The sequence below is a fragment of the Chinchilla lanigera genome, unplaced genomic scaffold (genome assembly GCF_000276665.1).
Source record: "Chinchilla lanigera isolate Chin_1 unplaced genomic scaffold, ChiLan1.0 scaffold00073, whole genome shotgun sequence".
NCBI classification, from domain to species: Eukaryota; Metazoa; Chordata; class Mammalia; order Rodentia; family Chinchillidae; genus Chinchilla; species Chinchilla lanigera.
The window spans coordinates 12207497-12223987 of record NW_004955474.1 but is presented as its reverse complement, the minus strand read 5'-3'; positions in this window follow the sequence as shown (position 1 = coordinate 12223987).

Here is a 16491-nt window from a genome sequence, read left to right as displayed (position 1 = left end):
ACACTTGAAAATATTTTTAAGCAACATACAAACAAATTTAAATTAATATGCCCTTCTTGCTGCAGGAAATGGTACAGAATTCCACAATCAAAATTATACCTTTAAGGATCTAAAATTCAGTATTATCACGTAGTAGGTACTAAAGCCATGCCATTAGGTTATGACTTACACAGGCCAAAAAATTCCCCTGTGATCCTTATGAAGAATATTAAATACTCTTTTATCAGAGGAATGAAATGAATGTATGGATAACTTGAGGAGGAAGAAACCAGGGGAAAGTCCACATGTATAGCAACAGAAAAATGCACACAGTATTAGGAAAAACTGTCATTAGAAAAATTGCCATTGTCTTCAAAATCTGTAATGTTAGAAGGTTATGCACTTATAAACTGTTGGAAATGATACCTAATTCTAAACTCATTGCTCTATGCTGAGTCTCGTGGATTAGTTTGGATCTCAAGGTAGCACTGTAAAAGGTGATGAAAGGCATATTTTCAATAGTTGTCAGGCAACCCAATGCAGGAGTCCTTGGCAGGCACTTCTGTATTTTCTACATAAAGTGGGTGTAGGTGCTAAGCTGCTTTCCTATTGGTCACTTTTTCTCCCAATAGCAGAAAAGAAAGTATTATTTTTCCAGCTAATTAGCATACTCTGGGAAAGTAACCAACTGTTTTTTCCCCAGCAGTGTTAAATATAGACCTTAAAACAAGTTAGTTTTATACTTGATTTTGGCTTTGGTTTATCTAGATTTTTAAATTTAAAAAATAAGAAAAAGTTTTTGAAGTTCAAATAAATGCATAGCACATATCAGTTGTTCTATGAGAAGTTTATAAGACAGGTCTATTTCTTAAAGATATGTTAATATAAAAAAATAAGAATCTACATTCATCCTCCCACGGTGAAACCATGAAAGACTTGAGCCAGGTAATAAAGGGCAACAAAAATGCTATTCCATACCCCACCCCACCTACACATAGAACATGGGGAGAGACAGAAAGCTAGGATCTGAAAGGCAGAGTCACAGCAAAGGAAGTCAGAAGGGGACCAGAGGGACATCAGCCTGCCCCATGTGGTCCAAAATGTGACCAATGTAAACATACTCCTTCCTCTCCAATGTATGTAACAGCATAATTCAAGAATGTACTTTTTATGTGTTCTCTCTTTCCCTGGTTTACTTCTCTTCCTAATTATAATCGATCCTGTACCCACTGATACTTTTTCACCTTGCAGTGTTTCATCAGGCTTCACTAGCTCCCCACTTGCAATGGGAAAAATAAGTCCTGAGCGTCTAAGACAGTATTCAAACTTTTGTGTGGGCTGCCCCCATCCCAACAACCTTCATCCCACTTCTTCCCTAAATGAATCCTTACTCCACTCACACTCTTGATTTCCAAGCCTGCTGTGAGCACTCTTGCCTTCTTGTTTCTTTTCAAGGAAAACCTTAATTTTCTTGAATCTTCGGAGTTGAGAGTATTAATGTGAAAGATTGCTATATAATTACTGATTGCTTGTGCATTTAATGAAGAATCACAATGAAGAATATTGCTTTATGCAGAAATAATAGTTGCTAACTATCTTAGAATTTTCCAGAGGAGGAAAAATAGAGAGAGGGAGAGAAAAAGGGAGAGAGAGTTGGTAAGCAAGTCCAAACTCTATAGGGTGGGCCAGCAACAGTAGCAGACTGGATCCTCAGAAAATGGTTGATTTTAGAGGCAGTTTGGAGGCCAAATTCCTTCTTCACAGAAATGTTGTCTTTTTTTCTTACGATCTTGAATTGACATTCTGGAAGGGAATCTGCCTTATTTAAACTCTCCCGATTTAAATGTAATTCCATTTAAAAATTCCTCCATAGAGAGACTAGCGTGTTTTTGTTTGTCTAAGACCTAAATTATAGAATCAGGCAATACTTCATTTTATAAAATAGCATAAATGTTTCCTAGACTGATGTTTTATCTAGTATCTGAGGACCTTGGCTTAGCCAAGTTGACACAGGAAATTAACCATCACACTAACCCTAACAAGGGCTTATGCTCTCCGTACACTATTCTAAATATCTTACATATACTGACTCACTGAATCCTCACAACCTTATGAAAGGGATTACTGCTGTCAACCCCATCTTACTAGAGGAGGCACAGAGAGGTTAAGTAACTTGCCTGAGCTAATTTTGCTTATAAATGATTGAGCTTGAATGCTTGCAGTCTGGTTCCAAGGTTAATGCTCTTAATTACGATACTACTTCCCTCTCAAAAATAGTAAATAAAAGCTGAACTCAATTACAGTATATCTCTGCCCACTGCCTCCCATAAATATTCTTTGCCCTCCAGTAGTATCTATCAGATGTCAACTTTTACAGAAAGCTTACATGTCCATACAATCATACAACAGTCCTTCAATGTAGGAAATATTATCTGGATTTTACAGTTGATATTTTTGAAGCATGGAGACTTCCCCTAGGCCACAAAATGGAACAGAAGAGATTTGAAGCCTGGCTAGTCACCAAAGCACATCCTCTTACTGCACTGTCTCTCTGTACATACATGTATTTCATCAATGGTAAACATTTTAAAGATGCTCCTCCTAATTTCTGTTTTGAAAACCTAACCAACAACAAAAGTTATCTTTGTTTTAATATATACCATGAGTGCAATATACTGTACAATTGAGCATAAGTTTCTGACTACTTCTTATCCTGGGAAAAAAACATAGACTATAACTAAAGCATATGGAAACTAAAAAAGAAAGACTTTCCCATCCTTCTTGGTGGAGACGAGATAGTTGAGATAGTCACGTACTGGGAGCTGCCGAAGTTAGAGAGACTAATGGGAGATCATATCACTGCTCCCCAGGTATGGAAGTAGGAAGAAATGAGCAGCTAGATTGCATCAGGGTGAATCTGACTAACACTTGCCTCCTGGCAAAAACTTCCCAGATCAAGGCAAATACAAAACAGACATCACTTGTTTTGCAGCTTTGGCTTGTTACCTTGGAGTTGGATAAATTTACTTTCAGTCTATTTTTTTAAGCTTATTCATACAATTTAGATATACATAATGTTCACACTCAAGCAACTGCTGCAGAAAGCTTTGTTCCAGAAGGACATGTGTTTTCTACACAGGGCCCAGGAGAAAGCAGAGCATGCTGCACTCTTACTGTAGATGAGGATCACAGTAGAGCAGTGTTCATCACCGTGGGGCCTTTCTACCACCTTCTTCTAAACTCTCTGACAAATCTTTGTCTTGTGAAACTGAAGAAGCGGAATCTCTGTCCTGATGTCAATATGAGCCAAGAATTTTAGTTTTTAAATTTTGTATTAACACATTAATTTTAAATATTAATAGTTTTCAATGTGGTATTTCCATATATGCATATAATGTGCACCTGATCCAAGAATTTTAGATCTTGGAGCTACCTTTGAACTCATTTTCTTCTCTTCCTCTCTTTATTTTGCAAAAAAAACTTAAATGCAATCCTTGAGAGAGAAAGATATCTGCCAAGACCACAGAGCTGATAACCTCAGACAGATTTTTTTTCTCCAGCACTAAGGATTATACCCAGAGCCTTTGCTCTGAGCTATATCCACAGTCTTTTTAAAATTTTTACTCTGAGACAGAGTCTCAGTAAGTTACTAAGGTTCCTGAACTTGGATCAAATTTATGTTCGCAGGCTTCAGCCTCCCAGAGCTCTGGGATTATCAGTATGTGCCACTGAACCTGGTTCATACATCCCAATTTTTAGCATACCGTTCAGTGCCACTATGCTAAGTATTGTGAATGCAGACGCAATGAGAATATGATCCCTGTGAAGAATCAAAGCATGTTACATAATAAGACCAGAATTTTTTAAAGATTTTCTTTATTTATATATGTATTACATATTTTCCATCCTAAAAGAATATATAAATCTTAGGTATACGGGTATAAACATGAAAAATTGGATTGTTTCCAAGATTTAGCTACAACAAATTGTGCTCCTATGACAAATTGTGCTGCTATAAAAATGGGTGCACATATATCAGTGTGATATGATATTTTCAGTTCTTCTGGAAAGAATACCCAGAAGACGAATAGTTGGGTTGAGTGGGACCTCTAATCCTAGTTTTTTGAGGAATCTCCACACTGATTTCCACAAATACCACTATTGAAGTCAACACTCAAAAATCGATAGTGGTATTTCTACAAGTGCTGCTTTTAGAGGAAATTCTAATTAAATTCTTAAAATGTAGTGGTTTCTTCTATTGCTCCTAAACAACCCTCTCAAAATAGCTTTCTGGTTTACTTAGTTTCTGTATTTTCTTTTTTTGATGTTTTTGTGTATGTGTTTGTTTGTTTCTATTTTTGCAGTGCTAGAGATCAAGCCTAGATTTTTGCACCTGGTAGGCAAGCACTCTACTGCTGATTTACATCTCCAGCTCTCAGAGTGACTTATAGTCATACAGAGACACTCAGGAAGACATGAGAAGGTGCAGCATTTTCTTTATTTTGCAAAATATTTGTTTGTGGAAACCAGCATGTTTGTCAGTTATTTACTGCTGTATAACAAAGTACTCAAATACTCATTGGCATAGATGATGTTGTTATGCTTTCAGTGAATGTCCCCCAAAGGCCCATATGTTAAAAGCCTGGTCCCTAGGGTGGTGCCATTGGGAGGTGGTACCATTTTTATGAGGTGAGGCCTTGTGGGAGATTCTCAGGTCTTTGGGGGAGTGCCCTTGAAGAGGACAGTAGGATTCCAGATTCCTTATTTGCTTCCTGACCCACAGTGAGCAGTTTGCTCCATAATGTACCACCCACAATTGCTATCTGCCATGCCTACCAGAGCCCAAAGCAATGGACTTCTGTCCAATCTTGGGCTATACCCTCCAAAACTGTGAGGCAAAACAACCTTCTTCTCTTTATAAGTTCATTGTTTCAGTATTTTGTTATAGTGATAGAAAGCTAACAGATATAAGAAAGAATATATTTGGCCTTTTCTCCCTAGCTCCTGACATGGAGTTTCTAAAACCTTGAACAGTGGGGTCCAGAGAACTTTAGGGTAGGTGGTCATGCATGTGTGTTGGGAGCATGGCATACCACAACTGCCCAGGGACAGAAATGCCTGGGATTGTTTTGAAAACTGCCATGTTCCTTTCATCTGGCTAAATTTGTTTATGATTATTTCAAGGTGAAATCACTTAAGGAACTGTAACTTCACAAAGGGCCATTTTCAAAAAAGTCTGTGTTTTCCTAATACAGCAAACCATATAGGTTCTTTAGGGAAGAATGTCCTTTATATAACAAAGCTGGAAAATAGCCTTGATGACTTAAGACTGGTTATTGGGACTTCAGTGAATTTGAACAAACTCTTTGAAGTAATCCTTTTCTTCCATTAGCTTCTCTATCCCTCCAGTGGTTCCTGGTGGCATCCTTGGAATTTACTCTGCTGTCCCAGAGATCCATTTGTCCTGTCATTCCCTCACAAATTTATTGTTATTTACCTGAAAGCATAAAAGCATCATGCTTGGTGATTTTTTTGGACTTTGCTGTTTTTTGAAGATCCCCAACATATGTAAAATTAGTAAAACTTGTATACTTTTCTCTTGTTAACCAGCTTTTGCATTAATTTGGCTCCAGATCCAGGAAAGAGCCCAAATAAGAAGTAGGGATACCTGGACATGGTGGTACCAGGCCACCTGGGAGGCTGAGGCAAATGGATCTTAGATTCAAGCCCAGCTGAACAAAAAACATATTTTTAAAAGGGTGAGGTAGCTCAGTGATAGAGCTCCTGCCTTGCCTATATGAGCACTCATCTAGCATATATATATGCATATATGAAGCTCTGTATTTAACTCCTAGTATCGCTAAAACGGGGTAGGGGGATGAAAACCCCTAAGTTTAGGAATGGCTTGGCATTGTTAAACAAAGATTATGGCCGGCCATCGTTTTGGACTAGGCTCCTGTAGTAGGTCCCAGCACTGGACCAAACCAAAATGGGGTTGCTTGTGCTAAGCACCTGTAATCAAAGGGAACTTCCAAGCAGGCCAGTTTTGTAAATCAGGAAATTCTAGTGAACTTGAGTCAATGTGATAAGGAAGTTCCCTCTTTTCTAAGCCTATAAGGAAAATAACTTGAAAATGACCAATATGCCTTTTGTTCTCAATTTCTACTTTCTTCAGCCCTTTTATACAGCCAGTCTCCTCTATTCAGCCCCTCAGGACACTCTGTAGAATGAGAAGCGCCCAATTCTAAAATTGCCAATTAGCTCTTTTAAAAAATTTGTGGGAATTGTGTCTTTTGACAGTGCACAACAATAAATAATGTCAAGTGTAGTATCCTGAAGCAGGGAAGTATGTTATGCGTAAGAGCAGTCTATGTATACAGGGAAGGTAAAGAATTGGGACCAGCAATTCAACCCACTATTATGTATAAATTATAAATTTTAGTTACTTTAATTATTGCTTGATCTTTGGCTGTTATTGGCTTCTGGCATAGGGAGTCTGTTTTCTAGCTCCCCAACCCCTTCTATAGTTGCTATAATTTTTCTCCAGTTCTTCTTTCCTGCATTTATGTGTTCCTTCCTCCTTCAAGATGTAGACCATTTCTGCCCACCTTTGCACCTGAGCTGGCCTGTGCCTGCTCTGACAAATAAAATACCACAATGGAACCTTGTCTTGATCCTTGGCCTTTTAGGGCTTGGCAGCATTTATTCCCTGCCTCTTAGAAGCCTGGGACCATGTAAGAAGGATGACTGGAGGGTACAGCTGAGTAGAGGTCCATGCTGAATTCTATCCCCAGCACACACATACATGCCCCTACTCTGAGACTGCACTGTTGTAAGAAAACAACTTTTTAATGTTTATTTGTAGATACATGATCACTGGTACATAGCTTTTGTGATGTTCATATTTTTATTTTTTAGGATAATAGATATCATGTTTTGCTTATTTTTTCACCAGTTGATGTACACTAGGTTTCCACTTTTGGCTCTTATGAGTAATACCAGGACATGTGCTTGCATGATAATACGTTTTTACTATTTTTATTTACCTAGGAGTAGAATTGCTAGGTCACATGGTAGTTACTATACACCTCTCTCCAGTATAGTTGGTTACTATACACCAACTCTCCTTTCCTAAGCAATAATTTTAAATTTTGAATTTATGACATAACATTTAGAGGGCCAGACTTCTTCGGACAATGGAAATCATCTCTTCAAAATACAACACTTTGGAGGAATAGCAAACAATAGTATTCTTACTAGTTGGCTTTCCATCACTGGGACAAAATATCTGACACACAATATAAAGGAGAAAAAGTTTACTTTGACTCACAGTTTCAGAGGATTCAGTCCATGGCTGGCTGGCTCCAGGGTGGAAATATGGTGGAAGGGCATGGTGGTGCAAATTTGCCCACTAAATTATAGTCAGAAAGCAGAGAATGGGGATACAGGCAGAGAGAAAGGGCATGAGGAACTAGATGTAGTCCCTAAGGTCATGTCCCATGACCCACCCAGACACACTTAGAAGTGTGCTATACTAATTTCCTAGGTGTCTCTCATGCCAAACAAGTTGACAGTGAAGATTAACTTGCCTATAATTTTAGCATTCAGGGAGGCTGAGGCAGGATGATGAAAAATTCAAATCTAGCCTGGGCATTTTTGAAATTTAGCAAGATTCAGTCTCAAAGTAAAAAATGAAAAGATTGGGAGTACAGTACAGTAAAAAGGCCATGGGTTCAGTTCTCAGTACTGCAAAAACATTAAAAGTAAAAAATTAACCATCACTGTATTACATGATTAAAAAGTTCAGACCTATTATATAAAACATAAAATAAAACAGAAAAGAAGCCTGGCATAGAAAATGTGTTGTGCTAACATAAATGGTGTCAGATGCTGCAGGCTTCCACGCTGACTTTACTTCCCATTCACCCCCCAAAATCCACTCAACTGGATTGGTAATCAACCTGGAACCTGTTTTCTTTCTATCACTTCCTCCCTTCAGCCCAATCCATGTCTCCCCCAGGGGCATCTTGTGAGTTTGAGGATAGCCTGGGGCAAGGCCTTATCTCAAAAAAAGAAGGGAGTGTAGGGGACGGTGACTCTTAGCATATCATTTTAAGATAAAATAATTCTAGTCTTAGTGCAAGCCTCAAAATGTGTCTTGAGAAACATCCCGGAGGGGTTATAAAAAAATTAACTTTGCAGTCCTGACTGAGCCCTGGAATGCTTCTCCAAAGACAAAGAACACCCAGGCCCAGATAACCACCTATGACCCTGCCTGGGTTGTTTCATCCCTTCCGTGGCCCCAGATAAACATTGTAACCATAAAGGAAATGTATGGTTATCTAAAGGGGGACATATAGAACAGAGTACAGAAAGTATAAATCATTGTGGTTGGACTCATGATCAGAGTCTGACCCGGTTACGTGGCACAAGGCAAACAACATGTGGGCAGGGCTACAACATGCCAATCTGTTACCATGGAAACCAAAAATGTATATGAGATGGGGACAAAGGGAAGCCCACGCCTGCTTTCTTGACCTGCAAGTCAGGGGTGAGAGGTGACTGGTCTAATTAATAAAACTCTGTTTGTTCTAAGATAAAGTCCTTCAGGTTCTTGTGGAATGCAGCCCGATTTTTGCCATTATAGGAGGAGCTGGGCTCAGAGGTGTATATGGCTATGATCCTAGCACTCAGAGTTTAGCACTCTACTGTGGAAACCTCACCCACTGAGAGCTAGAAAACCACTCTCTGGCTTCATCCAGGTGTCTGATCACATATCAGTGTATCACAAGTGTCGTGCCTGACCACTTGCCCGAAACAGCACTCTTTTCTCTATCTGTCCTCTTGCCTCTCCCCATCTTCGGGACACTCAACATCTCAGATGGTTACTCATTCTTTTATTTATTTGTGCCTATCATTTCCTCAACTGTTACGTAGTGGATCTTGTTTTATAAATTGTAACATCCCTGGCACCTACAGCAGAGCTCAAGTGTTCAATAAATTATTAAATGAATGAGTGAAAGAACGAATGAAAAATCCTCTATTTCTTCAGAAGTTTGGCTGTCCTTGGGAAATTACATCCTAACTGGCCACTATGAGTAAAATACAAAGGATATTAGTGGGCCCACCTCTGAGCATGAAGGCAGAAAACAGCACCTAAAATTAACCCAAATACTTCTGCTTTCGGTACAGAGCATGGTTTTTGTTGCTTCCCTTTTTAACTACTTAAAGGGAAACCAGGCCTTTCTTTACTCTTTGGGGTTTGCTGTCCTTTGCTCCCAGTGTTATGTGGCACAGAACACAGGATGCTAGGAAACCTCAGATCCACTGAAGCTTACTGTTGGTGCAGAGTCGGCCTGATATTCCTGAAGGCTTTTTCCCTCACATTTTCCTCATCTTACCACCGCTCTCCTTGGTTTATTATTAAAGCCTTTGAGCTATTTCTTTTTAATTTGCTCCTGCATCTTCTGCCTCTAGTTAAACTCAAGGGCTGATTCCAACTGATGTTAGCAGATGTGTGTACATCATGCCTTCTGATTTATTTCACATCATTGCTGTCTTACCTCAGTTTAGCCACATGAGGAAGTATTTGTGGAGCAGCAACAGTGTTAGACATTAGTTAGGCCTGGAAAAATGGAAATTACAGAAAACAAATCCAGCTTCTGGCATATTACAGTGTTATCAGTCTCCATTCACCTGTCTACACTGTGATCAGAACAGTCCTGCAGCTCCTCTATGGGTTTAAAACAGTTCACATATATGTAGTGTTCATTTGTGTGGGAAATGAACTCAGTTGGATTGATAACCAACCTGGAACCTGTTTTCTTTCTATCACTCCCTCTCCTAGACCCAATCCATGTCTACCCCAAGGGCATTTTTGGGTTTGAGGATAGCCTAGGGCAAGGCCTTATCTCAAAAAAAGAAGGAGGAGCTGGGCTCAGAGGTGTGCAAGGCTACGGTCCTAGCACTGGGTTGGGGGCTGAGGCAGGTAGGAGAGTCATTTCAAGTTCAAGTCAGTCTGGTGTATATAGTGAGTTCAAAGCCAGCCTGAACTAGAGTCTGCCAAAAAATGTATGCACAAGGAAAAAAAACTTGTATAAATATTTTAATACTAAATTTACCAAGACATCATGAGATGAATACAAGTTACCTTTGGCCTCTACAACTACAAGAGGTGTTCAAAGTTGTGGCCACTAGCTTCCAGACCTTTATTAGTATGGTGAACTGCTAAAATGTGTATACTTTTCTCTTTTTTTGGTAGATTCTGAATATAGCCAGACCCTGTCTCAAAAATAATTTTTCTTTAAAGAAAGAATGTGGGGCTAGGGTTGTACCTAAGTGGTAGAGGGCCCCTATGTTTGATCCCAGTACTAGAGAGAGAGAGAGAAAGGGAGAGAAAGGGAAAGAAAGAAGGCAGAGGGAGAGAGGAAGAGGAAAGCAAGGAAGGAAAAAAGAAAGGAAGAGAAAAGAAGGAATGAAAGAGCCCACGGATCATGAATCATCGTGGGCTGTGTGGTAGGCAGTCTTGTGAATCTGAGCCTTAACCTGCAGCTCTGAGGAGTGACAGTGCTGGTAGACAGAGTCAGAATTGAATTAAATTATAGGATGTCCAACTGCTGTCTGCTGAAGAACTGTTTGATGTGTGGGGAAATACTCCCACACACTTGGCCACAGTAGTGTTCTGTGTTGAATATTTATTTGAATAGAGAGGAAAAAATATTTCTTTTCTCTTTACACAAGTGTAGGTGAAATTAGAATCTTTATGCATTGCTGGTAATAATGTATACAGAATGATGCAGCCACTATGGAAAACAGTTTGGCAATCTCATAAAATGTTAAGTATAGAGTTACTATACCATTCCACAGTTCCTAAGTATATATCAAGAAACTAAAATAAATCCATACAAAAACATGTACATGAATATATATAGCAACATAATCCATTATAGCCAAAAAGTGCAAATAACTATCAACTGATAATTGGATTTAAAAATGTAGTCTATCCACACAATAGACTACCGCTTAACAATAATGAGTAATGAAGTATTATAATGTGAGTGAACCTTGAAAACATTATTCTAAGCAAAAGAAGCCAGTCTTACATATGGAATCACTTATGCATAAAGTTCAGAGTATGAAAGTCTGTAAACAGGAAGCAGATTTATTACTACCCCAGGATGAGAAATATGAGAGTTTAGGGAGGAACAGCAAGTAAGTACCAATGGATACAGGATTTGGAGGTGGAATTGATGAAAATGGCCTAAAGTAGACTTAAGTAATGGTTGCATGATTCTGAACATATTAAAAGCCATTGAATTTTCAACTTAAATGAGTGAATTCTAGTGCATATGATTTTTAATAAGAATATATGTATATATATATCATGTATATGTATCTATATCTATATCTGTCTATATCTCTCAGGGAAGAGAACAAAATGAATTGTGAAAGAAGAATCTGGAACTACAGGATCAACCTGATCCTTCTTGGTGAATCAACTTTACTAAGGGTGAATTATTTACTACAAATATGAGTCATTAATAATCAGAGATATGCAAACTAAAACCTTCATAAAGATAACACATTACAGCTTTCAGTCTGGCAAAAAATTTGGAGTTTGAATGATGCCAAGGGTTAGTAGACATGTGAAAAAAGAGGAACATACTATCCTCCATGACTGGTGGGCATCTAAGCTGGTATGGCTGGATGGTAATCCAGCAGGATTTAACCTAATGAAGAAAACATATATGTTATAAGACAACAATGCTGCTATTGGTATATATTGTATAGACATTTTCACACAGGTACAATTGGGAACATGTGTAGATATTTTCCACATTACAGCCCAGGGCAGCAGGGAGCTAGATATTATGAAGGTATTTATCCTTGGAGGATCGACAGATAAAATGGGGGGTTGCTTATGTTAAAGTCTAATACCTTAGTGAGTTGCACCAGGCTAAATGTAGGCAAAGCAGCAAAGAAGCCTCTTAAATATACAGCCCTGAGTAGAAAAATGTAAAAACTAGAAAGCGATATATAATACAGTAACATTCCTATAGAAGAGGATCAAGAGATAGAGGGAGGTAGAAGGGAGGGGACAGAAAGGGGATGAAATAAGGAAGTAAAATGTGCCATGTACACATACCAGCTCCACGCAGAAATGTGAACACTGTGTACTGTGAACATGTCCTAACAAAAAGGAAAAATAACATTCCCATAAATTTAAAATGCGCATATACATAACTATATAGTTTGCAATAATATATTCAAATAAATTTTGCAATGAAGTGGCAAATTTAACCTTATGTTTAAAGTCTCCCCTTCATATAAGTCATAAAAGATATGTGAAACTAAGATCAAAAGGTCCCCACCTATTAAACTACAGAGAAATTACTGCTATAGATAAGAGGTTTTATCACATAACCTTTAGTCAGATAAGACAAAATAACTCTATCAACAAGACAAAAGCTGTTCATTACAAAACTATGACCACATCCTAAGATGGCCTAAAGTTTCTTTATTCTTTTAAAAGTCAATAGCCAGAGGTGGTTTCTCCAAAATAAAATTTGAACCTTGGTTCTCTGAAACTGAAAATAGTGGGTTTTGTACAAACTGAGATTGAACCATGAATTCCACACTGGCATTCAGTACGCCCTCAGCTTTCCTGTAAGCCTAGATATAGCTATGTGTCACAGCTTCCTTGAAACCAACTCCCTATTCGTGTACTTCCCAACCCCATTCTTTTCATCACTCTACCAATGACTTTAGGTTGCATCCCCTCCCACGTTTTCCTGCCCAGAGTTAAAGGACACTAGGCCTTACTTTGTGACAGATGGACTTGGCTGCTTAACCTTGCTGCACTATTGATAGCTGAGCGTTCTTGATTAAGTCATTTAACTTCTGAGACAATTGGGCTAATAGATGCATCAACTTTCTTTACAAATTATTTTCTATGCAACTACAAACATACGTATTTAAATTCAAATTATATACTATTTCGCATATTCTCTTAATTTTGTTTTTGCTCAATAGCTGATGATCATATTTCATGTTAATTAAAAAGATGTCAAAATAGACAGCCATTCATGTCAATACATGATTTAAAACATAGACTTTACTTTTTAGAGCCATTTTAGGTCAAAACAAAATTGAGAAGAAAGTATAGGGAGATCCCACTTACCCCCTCCTGCCATCCCCTGCATAGAGAGCCTTTGTCACTACCAACATCACCGATGCAAGGGGTACTGTGCCCCTTAGTCTTGATTATCAACTTGCCTAGATGAAGAGATTCCTGGAGAGGTGATTGGGTTTTAGGGCTACTAACCTAGTCAATGGATTAACCCAGGAGTCCTAACCTCAGGGCCATGGTACCAGTTCTTGACCTGTTAGGAACTGGCCACACAGCAAGAGGTAAGTGACAGTCCAGTGACCAAAGCTCCAACTCTATTTACACCCATTCCCCATTATTGGGGACCAGATTGTATAGGACTAAGCTGCTGACCATGAAGGGGCCTCTGGCTATGTTAAAAAAAGTTCATATTCACAGTGCTCCAAGAAAAAATAACACCCCAGCTGAGGCAGCCAAGGACACAGGCTGGTGAAACTCTCTATTCCAGACCAACAAAGCTGCCCACTTTAGAGATCAAACAATTCTCTTAATTAGAAAGATTTACTGCCTTTGTTCTAACTTCTTTCATGGACTTTTGTACCCCCCACTTCCTGCAATCCCTGAATCTGTAGAAACCCAATAAATATGGTGATCCAGAAAACTCATGGTCTTAGCTTCTGGAGAGTTTTGACGTTCCTGGACCCTATAAACCATAATTATGTTTATCTTTATTTAATCTTTTTCTGTACACTTTTCCATAAGATTAAAAGTCTGATCAGTTCCTGACACTGCATGGATCCCATTACCTCCAAACTCTGCCTCCTGTCAGAGCAGTGATGATATTAGATTCTCCTAAAATGAAGACCCTATTGTGAACCACTCATGTGAGGGACCTAGCTTACACACTGCTTATGAGACTCTAATGCCTGGTAATATCAGGTGAAGCTGATGCAGTGATATAGCACTTGGAGAGTAGCTGCAAATGCAGATGAACATTAGCAGAGAGAGCTGACTGTATAAAGACCATAATAAATCAGTTGGTTGCAGACTCATATCAAAACATACCATAAACCTCTGGAGTTTTTAAAAAGAAAAAAATGTGAACACAAAGAACAGAAACAATTACTGAAGACCAACAGTTCATCAAATACACTTGCACTGAGAGCATAATTCTTAGTGGCTAACTACATTACTAAAGCTACGAAACCCTTTAGTATTGGTGAAGAGTTGATCCAGCCTAACACTAAGGACCTTTGTCATGAACTTTTAAGAGCGGCTGCAATTCAAAAAGTTGTATATGTTCCTCTTTCAGCTGCTACCATAACTGACAAACTAATAAAACAGCAGAGGATATTCAGGCATACATGTTAGAGAGGATTATTGAGTCTCCATGGCACAATCAGGGAATTACCTGAACCAGGGACTCAGAGCAGCCATGGGTTGGCTTCATCTCAGGGTTCCCAGTGTTAACCCCCCACAATGACTGGGTGAGGGACAAACACAAGAGTTGTTCATGGCCAGAGAGACATGGTCAGGAGACACCCAAAGTGTTATAAGCTAAGCAATTCAGGGCCTACCCCTATGGTTGGGGCCAGGTTCAGCCTGCATTTCCATTGATTTGAAAGTCTCAGAATTGCTAGCCCACCCTAATTGTACTGTTGTTTTGCTGGTGATTATCCAGCATAGATCTGAGCTCTGATTGTCTCCTTTGTCTACTAGAGAGAACAGAGTCATGTCTTCAGTTAGACACTGCCACAAAACTGTAGACCCTACGAGATAACCATAAGCTTGAATTCACAGAGAAATTTCTTTTTTTTCTTTTCAAATATTTATTTTTGTTTATTTTGGTGTTTTTTGTTTGTTTTGTTGTTTTTCCTTTGTTGTGAGAATGTTGTTTATACTTTTTTGTTTTGTTTTCTTTCTTTTTTTTTTTTTTTTTTTTTTTTGATACCAGGACTCAAACTCAGGACCTTGTGCTTACCACGCAGGTGTTTGTGCTGCTGAGCTATATCCCCAGTCTGTTTTATTTTTTTATGCTTTTGTTTTTTTCTTCTTTCTTTGCCTTCTGTAATCTTCACCAAGTTCCTCAGGCTTGGGTAATCTTCCTTTGTCCTTAAGCCTTGTTTATAATCTTTTTCTTCTTTTATTTTTTTATTTTTGCCACTTCTTTCTTTTTAATTTTATCCCCTTAATTACCCCTTTCTTATTTTTACTCTATAATTTCCTGCTTTTTTCTCCCTCTTTTTATCTTCTACTTCTTGCCATTTTATATTCCACCTTTACTTGCCTCTCGAGATGACTTTCTGCTCCCCAGTAAGATCCTTTGCACCACTTCTCTACTGTCCTTTTCATATCATGGAGTTATGATTTCAAAGTTTCCCTTTTGCATCCCCTATTACCAGGCCTTAAATTTTTTTAAATAAAAGGAGGAAAACATTAACAGACAGACAACCTTTTACAAAATAGCAAAAGAATAGTACAGACAAACAGAGTTACAAACAAAGCAGTAGGAAATTAACAATGCTTGTTATATTACATATTGATATCTTCAAAGTGGTTTCTCATGAAAACAAATAGGGACATGCAATATTGATCAATCAGGGACTCATTAACAGTTTCTTTCAGCAAAGAAATAAAAGACAGTAGAACAACTATGTTAACTATCCTGTATATATATACATACAAAATTTCTCCTTCTTTCCCTTCTCTTTTCCCACATCCCAGTTGCCCTTTTCCCTTGAGTGTTTTCCTATCGTACCACAATGTCTATCATACCTCCGAGTTTAAATTAACTCTTTCAGGTTTTACACTAGTGAAACAAGGTGGTGCTTGCATGCAAGTCTGATTTATTTCGCTTATGAGTATGGTCTCTGGTTGTGACCATTTACCTATAAAAGCCTCAAGTTTACCTTTCTTTGTAGCTGAGTAATAGTCCATTATATAAAAGTACCACAATTTTGTTATCCAATCCTCAGTGGATGGACATTTGGCTTGCTTCCACAATTTAGCAATTACAAATTGTGCTGCTCTGAACATGGGTGCACATATATTGCTGTGATATGATGTTTTTAGATTTTCTGGGAAAATACCCAGCAGGGGAATAGCTGGGTTGGGTGGAACCTCTAGAACTAGTTTTCTGAGGACTCTCCAAACTGATTTCCACAGTGGTTTCACCAGTCTGCATTCCCACCAGCAGTGGAGAAGGGCTCCTGTTTCTCCACATTCTCACCAGCATTTGTTATTGGTTGGCTTCTTAATGCTAGCCATTCTTACTGGGGTAAGGTGGAATTTCAATGATGTTTCAATTTGCATTTCTTGAATGACTAATGATGTTGAACTTTTTCTCGTGTATTTATTTGTCATTTGTATTTCCTTATCTGAGAAGTGTGTATTCATCTCAGCTG